Here is a 17,709-nt window from a genome sequence, read left to right as displayed (position 1 = left end):
CAGTCACACTGTCCGGTAAACTTAAGGTTTTCAGCTAGCTTGAAATGTATCTTTAGTTCATGAAGACTGAGGATTGCTGCTTTTTATTAAAATGGGGTGTAGCTTCATTCATTTATGGTTGCTGCTTGTTAGAATGGCTCTACACTTTTGCAACATCTTTTTAGAATATTAACTCTTCAAGATCTCATATAAAAATATAAAATTATCAGCTTCCATAATGTTTTTAAGATGGATTTCATATGAACTCCTGCAGATCCAGAGTCTTTTGCAGGAACACACACCATTCAAGAGGAACATGTAACTCAGAAGCCAAACTGATTCGACAGCCTGTTTGAATGTATCACGCAGCTCCTATAACAAGAAACGTGTGTAAGGTGTAAGGTGATCTCTTTGCCACTGAGTGTGAGACGGGGTGAGGATGAGAAGACGGAGGTGGGTGGAACACATTGTGGTTGGTAAACAGGGCCAAAACAGGAAAGCGTGGGCCTACCTGACATTCACCTCACGGCCTGTCCTCCGCTGCCACGCTGTAGAAAATAAGGTTAGCCTAAGGTAAGATGAACTGAGACAGCAATTTATTGCTGCTCCCCACCCCATTCACGCTTAGAGGTTTAAAGGTATTAAAAAAAAAAAAACTCCTGAGCAGTAATAATAGCGTTATAAAATGGATGTTGTTCATGCCTTCCTGCTAAACTGGAACAGGTGATCCAATTCTGGAAGCAACAAGTTTCTTCAGTACAGCTTCAATGTTTTTTTAATGGAGAGCACATACACACACACATGTGGGATAGACAGCACTTTTCATGCTTACCTTTTTTTTAATTAGTATTATGTAGTAGCACTATATGGTACTGAAAAAAAGCTGATAAAACTTTTCATTTTGAGCATCCAAAATGAATCCATTCTCCTTTTAAAGTCTCTCTATAATATTACGGGTCATTTCTTATAATCTCTTCTCTCTAGAGGTTTTCAACAGGACTTATAGAAGACGGTTGATTTTGTGTCTAGTGAACCATGTCTGCACTGATTTAGCCATTTGTTCTGGATCCTTATCCAGCTAAAGGATTCAACCAAGTGTAAGTCTTCTGGCAGATGCTTTTCATTCAAAACATCCTAGTACTATAGGTTTCTATGTACCCTTGGTGGAGAGATGAGCCTACATCGTCGCAGTCCTCCGTCATAGAAAACAGTGGTCATTAGTTTATAGAGATAAACATCATCATTCTACAATTTTGTCACAGTTCAATTTGCCTAATTTTTCTGACTCTAAATATCTCAAAATGACTAAATTTTGAAGAATGTCTAAGTAAAATATTCTTCTGTGATATAATTGTGGCATAGAAAAAATTTTTTGGGTTCTTTGATCTACTCGAGACCTTAAATATCCGTTTAAAAATATGCAATAGTTATGTTTATCTTATAAGCGTTGTGATGAGTTGTAAAAATGATGACACCTCTAATTTTATTTCTGACAAAATTACAGTATTTTCTACCACACTCAATAACTATATGAAAGTTAGAGGTTGGATTTGTTGGAATTTTCTTTGCAAGATTATAATTCTGCAATTAAATATTAATTAATTTCCAATTATTTAGCATTTATACCAGGGATCTGCAACCTGTAGTACTGGAGCTGAAAGCTGTTCTTTGGACCTTCCACAGTTGGTCTTACTGACAAACCATTTAATATAGTTGAATTAAGAAATAATAACAAATGCAGATTTTAGCAGTTTTTCCAGATTTTTTTTTATGGAATAATTGGATCACATATCTACAAAACAATGACTCCAAAACAACAAGTGATATAATTTACGTATTTTTTGGTTATTAGATTAGAAACTATGTGCTTTTTCAGAATCTGAATCAACTTTATAGAATAAGAGTATGTGCCCAAACAAGAATTTTGACTGTTTTCAAAGGCTCAAAGTGTACAGACATTTTTTTTTCTGAGGGGGTTTTATATATATATTTTACACAAATATCAACATCCCAGAGCAGAAAATTTATTTTTATTATTAAGAGTTATGTTTTGGGGGTTTTTTTTTCACATTTTCTATAGTAGATATTTATCAAAACTTATAAGCAGATTTTTGACCCAAACAAGTTTTATTTAGCTTGACTTGGGCTAAAACAAAAGTTGCAGAGCCAACAAACCTAAGCATGTAGGCCCCAGCAGAATGTAATGTGTGACAACAGAGCAGCTCAAACCGGCGCTGCTTAAAATAATTATATGAATGTTGAGATGATGAAAATAGACTTTCATCTGCAGCCTTGATCTGACACACACACAGACACGTTCAAACCAGGTTTCACACACACACACACAATTATGCTTCATTTATTCTGTTCTCGAATAAACCGATTTCACAAAAGAAGAGTCGAGCAGCTCTGTATCCAGGAAACTGCTCCGATAGCTCAATGACTCTTCAAACTTGTAACAACAGTATTAATCAGAACAGAAACACAAAAGCTACAAACCATGTTGCCTTGACTGAATGTAAATGTTACTGTTGCATTGAATGTGCAGAAACATTAAACCTTTTTGCTGAGCCAACTGAAATGCAGATGCCTCAGGTGACAAACAGCCTTGAAGCTGCTGTTTAGACTGCTGATGGGTTACCAATCTGGTGTCTGCACCAAACATAGATCTACGCCACTTTTGGCTCTTCAAATGGAAACGCACCCCCACCAAATCCTACCACAAGTTTATATTTTTGATCATTTTAAATGTCCTGTCATCAATGAGTCTCAGATTAAAGCACCCAAAAGATGTCCAGTGCTGTCCTCTTGGTTATACCTTTCATGCTGGCACAGAGGCTGACGGAGAGAGAAAACAGGCAGAGCGGCCATGAGTCAGCCAGAGCCGGCCCCCTGCCTCATGTTGAAATCAGAGAAACCACAAGAATGTAACAGCTTCTGTTATTATCCCTCCCTGCTGCCTCGCAGCCTGATGGCCTGCCCCAGAAAATAGCAGCCAGCCTGCCTGTTTCTCCCTCTCACACACACTTGTTCCCCGTGTTATCCCTGTCCTCGTCTCAGATATACCAATTTCTCTCTGGGTAGAGCTGTACGTTTTGTTTGTGTTCGTTTCTGCACAAGTGGATACTTCAGGCAAGCATGTTGCAAAAATGCTGTAGATGTGAAATTCAGAAAACAATTTAAAATAAAGTTGATGCTGTCTGCACAATAAGTTTGCAGTTTCTGTCCAAATTTGAAAAGACTTAATATTTACATAAATATTAAAAAACAGCAAACTGCAATGGACTTGCAACTTTTTCACTTCTGATACGATATCATAGCTTTATGTATTGGCCAATGCCAATATTGACCTGATATCGTCACAAATCCCACATATTTTATCACTTTGAAGTTTAGAATGTTAGAAAACATTTTGATTAAGGGATATTACTCAAACAGAGAATAACCAACAATTGACTCATTTATTATTTACCAATAGGTCTGCGTGTGGAACACAAGAGATGATGGATAGAAATGTGGGAGCGGACTAAACGCCAGAGCGAAGCGATTCTATCACATCAGAGATTTTAGATGTGAGAAATATAATCCAATACTCCATTTTTTTCTTTTTTGGCTGATAACAGACAATATCCAAAATTGATATTGGATCAGGACACCCCTACATTATCAAGCAAGTCTTCATTTATTTATGAAACCAGTTTGTAAAAAAATTTACAAAATTTATTATGTTATGAAGCAGAGAATTTTTCATCTATGCCACTTTTGCATCCAGATTACATAATTTTTAAGACAATTCAAAGTATGCTTTTATTCGTTTTTGGCTTCAATGACAACATTCAATGTGGAACTGTTTGTTGATAAGATTCCTCACCCAGAATGACACACTCATCAAATAATTGGTTCCACAGCGATTAAAGTTAAAGAAGAAGGTAAATGAAGAAATGTATAAATTTGAGCCACAAATGATGCCAATTATGAATGAAAAATGTACATATTTAAGTCCTTGGGTATTTCTGCAGGGAGTTGGCATATTTTCCCTGGGGTTGCGTTTGACTCGTTTGACTTCCTCCCACATTCCAAAATCATGACTGTTAGGTTTTAATTGGTCTCACTAAATTGTTCGTAGGTGTGTGTGAGTTGCATGTGACAGGGTGTAAGAATCTTAGCCCTGCTAATTGCGTCAAAATTCAACTTTTTAGTTTGCAGTCATAAGTATACTCTTATTTGTGTTGTTTTGAGTTTAGAAAAATCTGATAAAAATTTCTTCCCTGTGTATTGAAGAACATCTGCAGTTCAGTTTAAGACCTTTTAATTGTTGAAATAAAACTAAGTTGAGATAAAACAATATCCTGAGAAAGAGAAAATCAGAATTGGACGACAGGACCACAAAAATGAGAGAAGTCTGTGTTGCACAATAAAAACCTAAATGTTGAGTCTCTTCTTCATTTCACTTTATTTTTTGTGGCGATCATTGCACTCTGGCCTTGTTTCTGTGACTAATGCAGGATCTGTCGCAATTTACAAATACCCATCTAAAGCCTTCAGCTTCAATATAACAGAGATTAGATTTGTCCCTGTTTAACTTCCCAACCAATTATACTCCCGTTGCCTGAGTACCACAGCAACAGAAGCAAACTACTGATTCACAAAGATGAGTTGATTTTTCTTTTCCATCATCAAGGTTACTACAGCAGTTCAGCCTCCCTACATTCAATCTTTTATTATTGATATGACATTACATATCAAGTTCTGGAGTATTTTTATTTTTCCCATTCATTTACCAATTCAATAATATCCATGTTTCCCTATCATGGGCCTTTGAATCTTTTTTTACATGGAAAAAAACCTTTTTAATATCCAAAAACAATTGTCTTTAATCTCATGGCTAAATTGAAACGACCAATGAGCCAGAGATCTGAATTATACAATTTCTTTCCAATTGGATTCAAGTCAAAAAGAGAAAAAAGTTTTTCCAAATTTATTGTAATGAATGAAAAGTAAGAACGTCCCAATTCTTGTTAATAAACAGATCTCTCAACATGATTTAGTTAGTTCAAATCAGCCTACAGAAGTTCTTCTTAAATAAGAACTTCTGTAGATTTTTGTATTGATTTAATAACATTTTTAGTGAAGTACTTCTTTAAAAAAAGAGTGAAATATGATAAATTAACCTACAAAGTAGGTTAATTTAGACATCGATTACTTTACCTTGATCACTTCAGATGAAATACTGAAAACAATCTTTTTTTTGTTTTGTTTTCATTAAATTTATTCAAATCCCGCCATTTATGGTCTCTAAACACCTCAACTAACTGCATGTTGATTCATGCACTTTATTTTAGTATAACAGGAATTTGATCATCTGCTTTGTTGCATAAATTAGAGAAAAACTGTAGTTCTTCATATGTCAGATTCCAAAGCACTGTTTCAATAACAGAACATGCAGAACATGATTTTCTCTTTCATATATTATAATTTTTACAAAAGAAAACAATTAAAGTTGCATGTCAGAGCTTAAAAAAATATTTAAAAAATATATGCCTACCTAATGCATAATAAATTCAATCTGGGGTATTTTTTTGTGTAAACCTGTTAAAATTTCATTTACCAACATCAAAGCTATGGGAACTTTTTGTGTTTATGAATGTGTGAAAATAGATTTCAGAGGCCCCTAAACGTGACAATATTTTCATGGCCTGAAGCTGCACTTGGCACATGTCTGTTGGCTCAACAGGTTGGAGAGGAGGAATCTACAAACAGCTCTGGCTCAGTCACATGCAATATGATTCATCAACAATACAGATTGATGAAAAAATATGTAAAAGAAAAAAGAAAAAAAGAGATGGATAAAAACAGAGAAAAACACCTTTCAGAAATTACAGGAAGCAGTGTGAGGTAAGGAGAGCAGCAATAAAAGCTCCTGTGCTCTTCATGTTTGAGTTGGATATGGAATCGCTTTGCTTTTCCTCCACAGATCTCCAAGCAAAACAAGCAGGGGGGGCATAAAATTCAGTTTTACTAAGTAAACTGTTGATGTTCCCGTAAAGCCTCTGTCAAGTGCTGCAGAAAAATACATAGAATAACCAAACAAGAAGGAAGGACACTGTAAAGTTAGGACTTAGCTAAATTAGGACTTTACACTTCTTGTTATATAACCGAATAAAAGCACAACCACGGGCCCTCATAATACATTCAATGTAATATTCATAACAGAGACTGAACAAAGTAGGGAGAGCTGCCCATTCTAGGCTCTAACCCAGTTTGCTTGAGCAACTGTGTCCTTTGCCTTGCAAAGGTATTCAAAGCTCTTTAAGCAGCTGTTTCATGGGCAGACCTGACCCACATACACACACAGCTCAGTTTAGCCAAGTGGCAGAAGGTTATAACGAGCATGTGGCAATGGGTCGACAAACTCTCCGCTAGGCACAAGTCAACACACACGAGGCATGAAAATGTTGTGAAAGTGGGGGAAGGATCATAAATGTCGGTGTGTGGGAATGGGAGGACGGTGGAGGCGTAAGATAGAAAAGTGGGGGGACAAGACAAAACATGTCCTGAAGAATGATCACTGAGTGAAGAGCCAGGAAGCAGCTGTACTTGCATACCTGGAGATCGTAAAGAAGAGGCTGCAAACTTCTCCTGCGTGGCTCAAATTTGCAAAGAAACTGCAAACAAGCCTGAGCTACAGTCACACTGTAAAACTCAAGCTATCCTGTGTCTAAGCCTGTCGCAATAAGCTATTAATCAATTAATCACATGATAAATTGAAACAAGTTTAATCATTTCTATTTGAATGATGGATTGTTTTCTTTGTCTGTCTTTCCACCAAACACTGGATGGCTTTAGTCTCAATTCGTTCCTTTTTGAAGAACAACTTCATTAGCCATTTTATTTGTTGTTTGTTCAATTATTTTGAAGATTTTAAAAAATATCTTCCAGTTCCAGTCTTAAATGCATGTTAGAAATTAAAATTTATTTATTTTTTACAGGGTCTACTTGCATTATTTTGCCGTTATCACTATGTTATTTGAAAGTTATCTCATTACAGCAGTATTAGCACTTATCACAACAACATTTGGGGCAATTTATGGTTCAGCAAAATTTGTTATTAGGAAAGTTTTTGGAAAATGAATACTGTGGACCCCTGTCTGTTTTGTGGAATGTAACTAAATTATTCAGAGAAAATCTGTTTGTTCACAGATTTTAAGCATATCAAAAATATTCGAAAGAAAATGCAGCTTGGAAACCTGAAATACCTAGCCAAAACTTCCTGTGCTGAGTAGACTGAAGATATTTGAGATGAAAATTGACATTTTGACAAATCAGTAACTGATTTTATGAGATTCGTCATTTTAAAACTGGCTAAATCCAAGTGTGCCATCCATTTTCTGTTTCAGGTCAAATAAAAGCAGACAATTTGAATACAAAAAACAGATTTTCTAACCTGTACATTTTGTGCCTACATATAAAAGAGCAGTACCTCAAAGCTTTAAATGTCACAAATTATGAGTAAACCCTAGTCTGTTCTGTTTATCAGTAGTAGAGTGGCTTATATTGGCGGTGTATCTGTTTCATATAAATCAGTGACAGCATAATGTTGTTGTTGGTACAAGTGAGCAGTGTGTTTTCTAGAAACTAGGTTAGAACTCATCAGTGGCTCATAATAAGGACGATAATAGATGATTAATTACAACAGCTGCTTTCTGGAGCCTCTCTTTATGAAGCCAAGGTCGGCAGATGGGGAGTAAAACACCAAAATTTCTCTCTAAATTTGAAGAAAGAAAGTTTCATATGACACATTATCTAAACTTTTTACTTAATATTTTACACCTTACTTAATGCAATTTTTTTCTTCCCCAAATAGCGTCTTTTCCGCTCTAGATACAGTGTGAAACTTGATGAGGAATATACTGTCTCTAACATTATCTTACTGCTACCAGTGTAGTGAGAAAGAGGGATGGTCATGATACATCCTGATGGGTGCAAAATATATATAGGAATGAATATACATGGACTAAAAACCTTCAGACTTTTTTTAAGATAACCTAAAATGTTAATTGACAAATTGCTTTAACTCATATCTAAACTCTCTAAACTCCACCAATTTTCTTTTTTTAAATTATTTTTCAAGAGGCTTTATTGTTATCATTACTAAGCCCTTGTGACATGAAAAATGTTTAAATGCTGCTGGCTTTGTATGTTTGTGCTTCGGATGTTTTTAATCTAAAAGCCAGGCTCAGAAAAAACGGCCCAGTAACCTTCAGCACTCTGAATGAAATGCAGAAGTCACTGCAGTAAATCCTTTAGCAGCAACATATCTAACATTTTATTAAAGCAAAAGTTAGAAGAACATATGTTGAAAGCTGACAGCACCAGAAGCACAGATGATACAATAATTTACCAATGTTTCCCATACCTATCGCAAGCTTTTTATATACATTAAGCATCCCTGGTCTCAAAAGACACCATGTCCAGTTAATGTCCGTTCCAACACATTTTATTCTAAGCTTTTCTGTGGTACTAGTTATCCCAGTAACACTGTAATTTACTTGGACTGCTTTAAACAACAAACAGTCTTTTTGATTGGTTCACAATCTAAATCAGCTTATCCACACCAGAAGCAGAATTTACCAAAACTGCCTGATCATAATGAAAGACCAATAGTTAGAAGTATTTACTGGATTCAGAGAAAAAATGTTGACTTTAAACGCAGCTATAAGCAGCACCTTAACCTATCCAACTCTGAGGCTGGACAACAAAATAAACACTGGACAGACACGGTGACCTTGTATTATTCTGATGCAACACCAGTACCCAATTTGGGTTTTTTGTTTGTATGTTTGTTTTTCTAATCAACCAATTAAGTCAAAGAATATTTTCAATTTACATAACAGATGAATTTTTGTCATAATTTTTTGTTTTTTTACTGAAAATTAAATCTTCAATTAGGTAATCTGCAGACTATGCATTAGTTGATTTTTAAAGGGTGTGGAGGTTTCTGTGTAATATGCAGTTTCAACTCATATTACGGTATGAAGAATCATTGACATAATTTACAGCTCCATCTCATTGGTTATGGAAAATCCAAAGGCCATAACATAATATAAAAATACAAATGAAACAATACCATTACCTGCATTTCAATGAATATGAAAACAGGACAATTGTGTGTAATTCGTCTGTACTTTATCCGCATGGCTAATGTTATTTTTAACCCAGTGTTCACAGGCAGAAAATCGCATTTAAATCTTGAGATTCAGATGTTAAAACCTGCTACATTCACTGAGAGAAAGCAGCCGCTTCCTGAAAACTAATTCTGAAATAGATTTTTTTTTCTCACAACAAATAAAAATAAAAGCTTCACTGTCAATATGGCATTACATACTTTCCATTTCCAAAGTCATGATCTGCTAAGACACTTTCATCCTGGCGTTCTGGAGCTGTGGCAACTTTCAGCGAATAAACACAGCTGTGTTTGGAGTTTAGGAGACAGTTTTCGCTAAAGTCTGGTTGCCATATCCTCTCCAGCGACAACCTACTAACTAGCAGCCTTTTTCAGACTTATCTGGGTAGATATTTGCCTGCATGGATGGTTGTTTGGGTGGTTCACTTAGACACTGGCAGTCACAGATTAACAACTCCAGCTCACGAAGAGTGTTGTAATGTTGCCTAAATCGTCTCTACCATCCTTGATAACTAAGCTCTTAATTTGTGTGCCGAGGTGAAATGATCCATATAATTCAATGGGATTGACAGAAAAACAACTGCATACATGGCATGGTTATGCAAACCTCTGGCAATGATCCCAAGTGGTCTAATGTAAGAAGGAAATGCTCACATCTTTCATGCCTGATAATTTATCTTGCTTGCAGCACCCAGGCTGTATTCCTCTAACCAATGCTGTCAGTCGAGACCCATTTGAAGCTCTCTGTATTACTGAGCAAAAAACAAAGAGGAAGGGTGTGCCTTGTAAATTTTGAGACTCACAAGAAATCAACTGCTCGTCAAAGAAAGAGTGGAAAGACAAGTATAATTAACTAATTTTACAGAAAAAGAAATAAGCATTTTTTGGAAAGCTAAATATTAAAGAACAGATCCAAATTATCTGATTTTAAGACTATGGTAAAACAAAGAAACTTTCTTATTTCAATATTTAGCACATTCTTGATTGATACACACGAAGCCCACCCTATCAAAAACAAAGTCTGTCCTTACAAAGCTTTAACAAGGAAATATTATGCGTCGGCGTCTATAGATTAGCCCTGTGGTTCTAAATTATTTTCTGTCATGCCCCCCCAGGGAACATACCATTTTTTATGCCCCATCTTGAATTGAATACTATTGAGAATCTTATACTAAGCTATTATCTATGCAAACCACTGGAACAAACATTCTGCACCCAATCATCCGAATATGAAAACGGATTAATAAAATGAGCTGAAACCACAACAATTTTAAGTTGTTGCAGCTCATTTTATTGCTTAAAGTTACAAAACTATTTCAGAGCTCAGTTTATTAACTCAATTTGTAACATTTAGTCAAAACTGGCCAGTCTGAAAAGAGAAAAAGTGCAGGGGTGTTAATTTCTTTAAACACAGTAACAATCAAAACTTTTCTAAACTGTAAACTTTGGTTACTTTTCAGCCTATTCAGCTTATTCTTCAAAAAGGTATGTCACTTTTTAACATTTCTTTTGTACAAAACTAGCAAAAATATTGCTGACATTTTAGGTTCCCCCTTTTTTCTTTTAACGGTCAAACTCCTCCATGTCTCCTGCTCCTCCGTCAGCTCTGTGCACCAGTGTGCCTGTGCTGGCTACTTCTTCTACTGGGTAGAAAAGGCAACTTGTTGATTAGTTTGAGCACTGCCACTTAGTTACTGGAGGCTTGTTTTTCATTCAAGCATGAATAAAAACAATAACAAGAAGTCCTCCTGCCTTCCCCCATCATAAGATCTCAACAACCTTAGTTGAATAGTCAAATAGTTCAATTTACTTCTGCTTTCTGTGGGCACGCCTGCTCCTACTAGAGGTACATATTTGACTCCATGTTTGATCTGCAGAACATCATAAATTAAATAATGACTTGCAGAATGATGATTTTGAAGTAGTTTCATTTTTAAAATACTTAAGACAACTCAAACCTGATCCTCGGCATTCTTCAATCATTACAGAACCATCAACGCTGTTATTGATTTGTTGAACCATTTGTTTGTTTCATTATTCTGCAAATAACTTCAGATTTGAGTAAAGCACAGAAGCTACAATAATAATTAAGTGCGAATCACCTGACCCAGGATAGTCCTTAGTTATTAAAAACAGCAAAGTGCTGAGTAGAAAAAACAATATTACTGTCATCCTATTTACTTATGTGCAACGGCTCCTAAAGGGTTGGCAAATAGAAACGAAATAGTATTTGCTTAGCAGTCATCATCTTTCAGGCTTTGTTTAAATTTTCATAAACACTACTGTGGAACAAGTATTGTTACATAAAAAGTTGTAACAACTCTGAATGTTAACTTGCAATTGTATTTTTTTATAGTTACCAAATATCACTTCAAACAATTACAGGGAGAAATTTCAACTGCAACACTGGCAAAATGATAAAACGGGCAGCATAGAGCTTTATGCAATATGTATTTGTAAGGAGAATGTTTTAGTCAATGTTCCATACATGTAGAGTTGTCCTCAGCTTAATGTCTGAGGACAACTCAGATTGTGAATTACCTGTTTTTCAAACTGCATGAAATGGACTATGTTGTTTCTAATACAAATATACCTTTGGAGTGTCAAAATAAAGCAATAATAAACCGATGTGGTTTAATGCTTGGCGACAAGCAGAACTGAATGGGCCTTTCCAAATAATATGCAATCTTATCTTCCACAACTCCTGCACTGATAGATATTTTCATCTGGTTGGTTGTGGGAACAAGAAACAATTGAGGTTGTCACTACCCTGCATCCAATCCCGCTGAAGGTTTTTGTACTTAGAAAATAAAACAAAACTGTTTTTTGCCAACAGTTTTCACCTGCTGCGAAGACGTTGCCAACCTCCACCAGTAATCTTCAGCCATACCTAGCACAACAAGGCTGTCTTAATTAGTAGCCAGAAGATTATCACTACCAATAATCAGCTGGGAAGGAAAAAAATATGTACATGTTTTCACAAGTTCTCCTTCATCTCAGTAAATGTATGCCTTCTTCCTTCCCATTCACATGATTGGTGCATTTCAGTTATACAGGAAGAAATTGGTTTCAATAAAAGGCCACGACTGCTGATAGCTGGCAAAACAATATGAATATCTATTTGAATTGACAAATTTTCAAATTTAACTTCAAACAAATGGTTGAAATGATCAGAAAAAGTTGTATATCAGAACAACATTTAAAAGAGCATTAAAATGCCTTAAAATCCCAGTGATGTTTTTCTGTATTCCTATTTCTGTACTCCTATTGATGGTGTGATGCTAGAATGTACAACTTCACCATAGCGTATCATTGTCTTTTATTATGCTTGCTTGGTGTTTAAAATATGTGCATTAAATCAACTGTAATTATCTTTGAATCAAGTCCATCTCTTTAGATCAGGGTTTTTAAAGAAGGGCCACTGTTTTGCAGTTTTTAGATGTGGCACAGGTACAAACCACAGGAATGCAATGGCTTAATTACCTCCTTTTTGTGTCGAGGCCTGATAATGGCCTAATTATTCTATTCAGGTGTGGTGCAGCAGAGGGCAGTGGCCCTCCATGACTGTAGTTTGACACCTGTCATTTATATTATGCTATATTTTGGCCATTAACAATGACATTGTAGTGTTCAATAATATCTCTGTACTGAGTATGTTACTTTCCTGCACAGCCAGTTAGTTCATTCTCAGAAACATCTATCCAAACTCCCCCAAAGTGGGTTACCCTCTGCTCTCTGCTAACAGGTATAGTTTATTCCAATTTTACCACATCTGTGGCTCCTTCTGCTCCCACACAGGTTCAGGTGTGCTTCTCAAGTAAAGCATGGCTCCTGCCATGGGAAGCTTAATCAACCCCAGCTGAGCCACCTTCACTTCTAAAACACAGAATTTAATCAGAGCTAAAAGAACACCCATAGAGTTCAGACCAGAGTTCTGTTCAGCCCACAAGTGAGAATGTATTTTCTTTTTTTCATAATAATCTGGTTTGCTTTAATGTAGTCCAACTTCAAACCTAATGTCTGCCCAGCACTAATTTATGAATTATATGTGAAAGAAAACATGGTCACCTTATCTCTACTTTTATAAAACCAAACAACCATCTTCAGAAGTTCATTTTGCAAAAATACAGCAAGTTTTGATTTTGAAGAAAAAGAAGAATGTTTAAAGCTAACCGATAATCCAAGAATTTCTAAGACCAACAAGTTATTTGATCTCATTAGGCGTATTGGATTTTCTGTACAAAAAGAAAACTAAATTTTTCCATTTACTTTTTTTTTAAATCAATATTTATTTGATGATCTGAAGCCTGAAAACCAAAATAAAAACAGGCAAGGGGAAGTCGCATCTACTGCAGGCAAGATGTTATCTGCTCACCACTTTTTAACTGCACTTCAAAAGTCTTAAATTATCTCTTTAACTATTATGCCATGGGCGGTTGAGGGGGTCAGTTGTGGCCCAGGGGCACATATTCTCTTGAATCCGGCCCTGAACAGAACCTCTTCCTCTGGATTTCATTCATAACTCCCTGGTCCCGATGAGGTGCTCCATTCAAAGTGAAATGTGATGCAAATTTACAGTCATTCATGCACTTCGACTGGGCCAGAGACAGAGAGACGGGCGAGACAAACTGGACTGAGCACGGTCCATATGATCCTAGCAGCAGGCGGCGGAGGAACCAACTGCGACCCGAAAGATGTGGCACGGATGGTGGAGGATTACGTCATCGTAGGAAAAAAAGGAGGACGCCTCATCACAGCAGACCTTTACCATCCATAATAAAACAACCTCCCATCCAGCAGGCCGATTCAACCCAAAATAACGATTATTAATGCAAAGCCACGCTGAAAGCAGGCTCTCTGTAAGCAGATTATCCACGCAGCCGGAGTGGTGTGACGTTTCTAGAATGTGAAGCCTTGCTTCACCAGTTTGTCACCAACAAGCAACCAAACTCTGTTTCGCATTTTCTGACAGACGGTAAAATAAAAATGTTGCAATGGTGGCGAATGAGCCGCACTGAAAGCTAACTGGACTCGTCATTAAAGGGGCTCATTGTACACTGCCCAATGAATGAGTTGACTCCTTTATGGGATAAAAACAAATAAATAAATAGGCATGTCAACAGAATGGTGCATGGACGGGTTTTAACGCCTCAATGCATGTTTCAAATGCAACGCATATTTCAATAGCTGCTGTTTTTAAACGCAAAAATATTGAATGGGCTAAAAAAAAAGAGCAACTAGCTAACAAGCAGGCAGCATAACACTCACAGCTTGACATGCGTTTAATTTTCTTCACATTTTCCAGTTTTTAAAAATGGGTTGAAATAGAAAAAGCCTTTTCCGAACTGTTATCTCAGTGTTATGTAGCATTTTTAGCCATTTCAGCTGCACGGTGTATAAAAGTGACAGAGCTAAGCTAGTTTGCTAACGTCAACTGTTAGAGGAGAAAAATATAAAGCGTCCCCGTTCTTACCGTCATAAACTGCTCCAGGGGCGTCCAGTTTTTAAGGAATTAAAGTGTTGCTGTGGGAGAAAATGGTTCGTGTAGGGGGGGCGATGTAGCCCGGACATCCAAGATCAGTTGACCCAGTGCCGATGAAAGCCGAGCAGCAGCATCGTTATCACCGCGCCGCCTCACACACATCCATCCAGCAGAGCGGGGCCTCCTCCGGGCTCGACCGTACGGCTTGCTCGGCGACGACGACGACGGATAATCCACAAGACAGAAGCCCCTGCAGCAAGCATTGGCTATACGCGGTACCTATCCAGTCATTTCAGGCCGTCGGAATGAGAAATGAAGTCCCAAAGTGAGCAACGAAAACGCACAATGCGCTTGTCAGAAAGAGAAGAAGGTTGGAGTTGAGAACTGTCGGATCGCAGAGAGAGAAAATGTTGCGTTTCTGACTTTTCCAGCATGAGCCAGCCCGTTGTTGTCAGCGATCCCTGATCGCACTCTCTCTCTCTGCAGCTGCTCTCTTGCCTTGCAGCAACGCAGCAGCGAGCTGTGCAGCGACGTAATTGCGCAACCGCACAGGGTACTGGGGCGTGGCCGACGAGCGGGAGGCGCGGTGTTTGATTTCAAACGCACCAAGGGAAACACACCTAATCCAAGCGTAATTTTAGAGAAATTATTACTTTTTAGAATACGTATTGAAAAGCCTGGAGGCAGCCCTCGTTTTGTTATATTTTGCCCAACAACCAGGCGACTTTTAACTAAAGATGTGCCAGACACAAACACACCAACAGTTTGTTAAAGTGAACTGTCTGCAAGCTTCATTGTTCATAATGTTATTTTTTGCCTGCTGAGCCTGATGCGCCATTTGAAGATCAGCAGTAAACAATATATTTTGTCACTAGAAGTTACACATAAATATTATCGACTGTAAGTTAATATGTTGAAAGTTTAATGTTGAAAAACTGCAGAACAAATGTGTTCTGTATAAATCTGTGTCTTTTTTTAATATCATGTCTTTTTTTTATTTGTGTTATTCTTTTCAATATTAGTATTTAAAATAGCAGAATATGCACAAATCTTTATGGGGGGGTTTTCCTGTCAGATCACACAGCTGCGTCCAAACCCTAAACATTTAGCGTTTGTTCTCCTTAATTTTGGCTTATTTAAAAATAAAAGGTAAATAATTTAAAGAACAAAGCATTGACAAAGATACAGTGACCAAAAAAGGCCAGACAATGAACAAGCTATTTTTTTGTTTGCTCACATCTCAAATATTGCACCAGTTTGCATGAGTGATTCCCATTGAATGTGACCACATTTAAATGGGGCGGGGAATTATACACCATCTGCTGTGAAGCAGAGCAAAAGCAAAAAGGAGATTTTCCTTGTGAAATATCCAAAAAGATTGAAAATGACTGTAGGAGAGAAGAAAATGTTGTTGAATAGATGACGATTGCTCAGTGTCATCGAAGAATGCTAATAAATAAAGATATTCTAATAACTTTTATATTTGTTGTTCAATTGTTACTGTTTCTATGTCTTTGTGTTGAATAATAGAGCATAGACATGTGAGTGAATGTAAGCAACTGAGTTTTTTTTTTATCTAGTTTTCAACCTTAGTGTTTTACTTTTAAAAAATTGTTGAAAATGGGGATAAAATAGGCTAAATTAAAACTATGTATTTTTGTGTATGATAGTATAAAGTTATAAGTGTATGGTCATTGAAGGTATTGATTCAATGTGAATGTTTTGGACTGACAAAACAGAATTATGACATTTATCGTACAGTAAGCTGATGCAAATAGGCTGGATTTCTATTCATAAAAACCTCTGATGCTAAATTACAGAAGCCATTGTGTCATAATAAATCAGTATTTGAGACAATACACACATCTACATATATTTTAAATCTCTTTAAAAGTTACTTCATTCATTTTCTGTATTTTATTCTCTTGACCGTCTATTGAAAGACAACCAGCAGTGCAGCCATTCATGAACATTGCAAATCTTTGCTGCTGGATGCTGTGAGAATGGTGATGCAGGTTGTACTGACCTCCAGTGGCATAAAAAGACAAGCTGCATGTTCCACAACAGCAAACAATGGAGTCATTGTACAGACAGCTCCGTCTGGCATACAATAAAGTGCACTGATGAAGTGGAGTGGCGAGAACAAGACAATGAATCCAGTGTTGTTGATCTGCGCTGCCCAAAGGACACTTTGTAGTTAGAGAAACGATAAAGTGAACATGACAGTTCAACTTTGTCAATTCAGCTCCTGCTCTATTTTTTTTTTCTGCACTTCATCTCACACTAAAACAATAAGTTGGAGCAAAAATATCAAAAGTAAATGAATAAAACATTTGATTAGTTTAACCTTTTGTAGCTTTTTTTAATCAAGAGCAAAATATTAATATGTCTTGGTCTTTTTTCGCATTTTATCACATGGAATGTATTTTGGTGTGATTTCAAATTGTAGTGCATAATTGTGAAGTGGAATGAAAAGTGAATGTCTGTTCTTGTCTTTTTGCCACTAAGAGTATGCAGTGAAACTGATGTGATGTGCATGTATGTAAACAAACAATAATAATTTGTGGTGATGAGCGTTTACATCTCTTTCTAGATCTATATATAGATGTCTGACACACACTTCACTCTGACGTTCCTGCTCCTCAGGTATGGAATGACTTTAGGGCAAAAAAGGTGGAAAATTGTATAAGTCTTACACACATTGGCAAATTGTTTTCATCCAATCACTGCATGGGTGGTAAAGAACCAATCATTACCAACAAGTCTAAATACTATTTGAATTTAAGAAAAACACAAGAGATCACAATACATTTGAATTTTGTAGCCTAATAATATGTAATTGATCACATAAATAAGCTTACTTGGTGGATTTCAGTAACATTTCTTGATCTAATATATCTAATACAGATAAGAGCCACTGCTAGATCTGATCTGTGAATATATATATATATATATATATATATATATATATTATATATATATATATATATATATATATATATATATATATATATATATATATATATATATATATATATATATATATATATAAACATACAGTCTG

The 17,709-nt window shown here is 36.3% G+C and overlaps 1 protein-coding gene across 1 annotated transcript in view; it reads right to left on the bottom strand.

Moving 5' to 3' along the window:
- The window catches only part of ptpn4a (protein tyrosine phosphatase non-receptor type 4a), a 73,892-nt gene extending 58,730 nt beyond the window's left edge, over positions 1 to 15,162 (bottom strand). Inside the window, exon 1 of the mRNA XM_055052795.1 lies at positions 14,637 to 15,162. The gene's annotated coding sequence lies outside the window, so the exon portion shown is untranslated. The remainder of the gene's footprint in view (positions 1 to 14,636) is intronic.
- Between the last annotated feature and the right edge of the window lie 2,547 nt (positions 15,163 to 17,709).

This window comes from Poeciliopsis prolifica, unplaced genomic scaffold (genome assembly GCF_027474105.1).
Source record: "Poeciliopsis prolifica strain line A6 unplaced genomic scaffold, Auburn_PproV2 SCAFFOLD036, whole genome shotgun sequence".
Lineage (NCBI taxonomy): Eukaryota > Metazoa > Chordata > Actinopteri > Cyprinodontiformes > Poeciliidae > Poeciliopsis > Poeciliopsis prolifica.
This window is presented reverse-complemented; position numbering and strand designations above follow the sequence as displayed.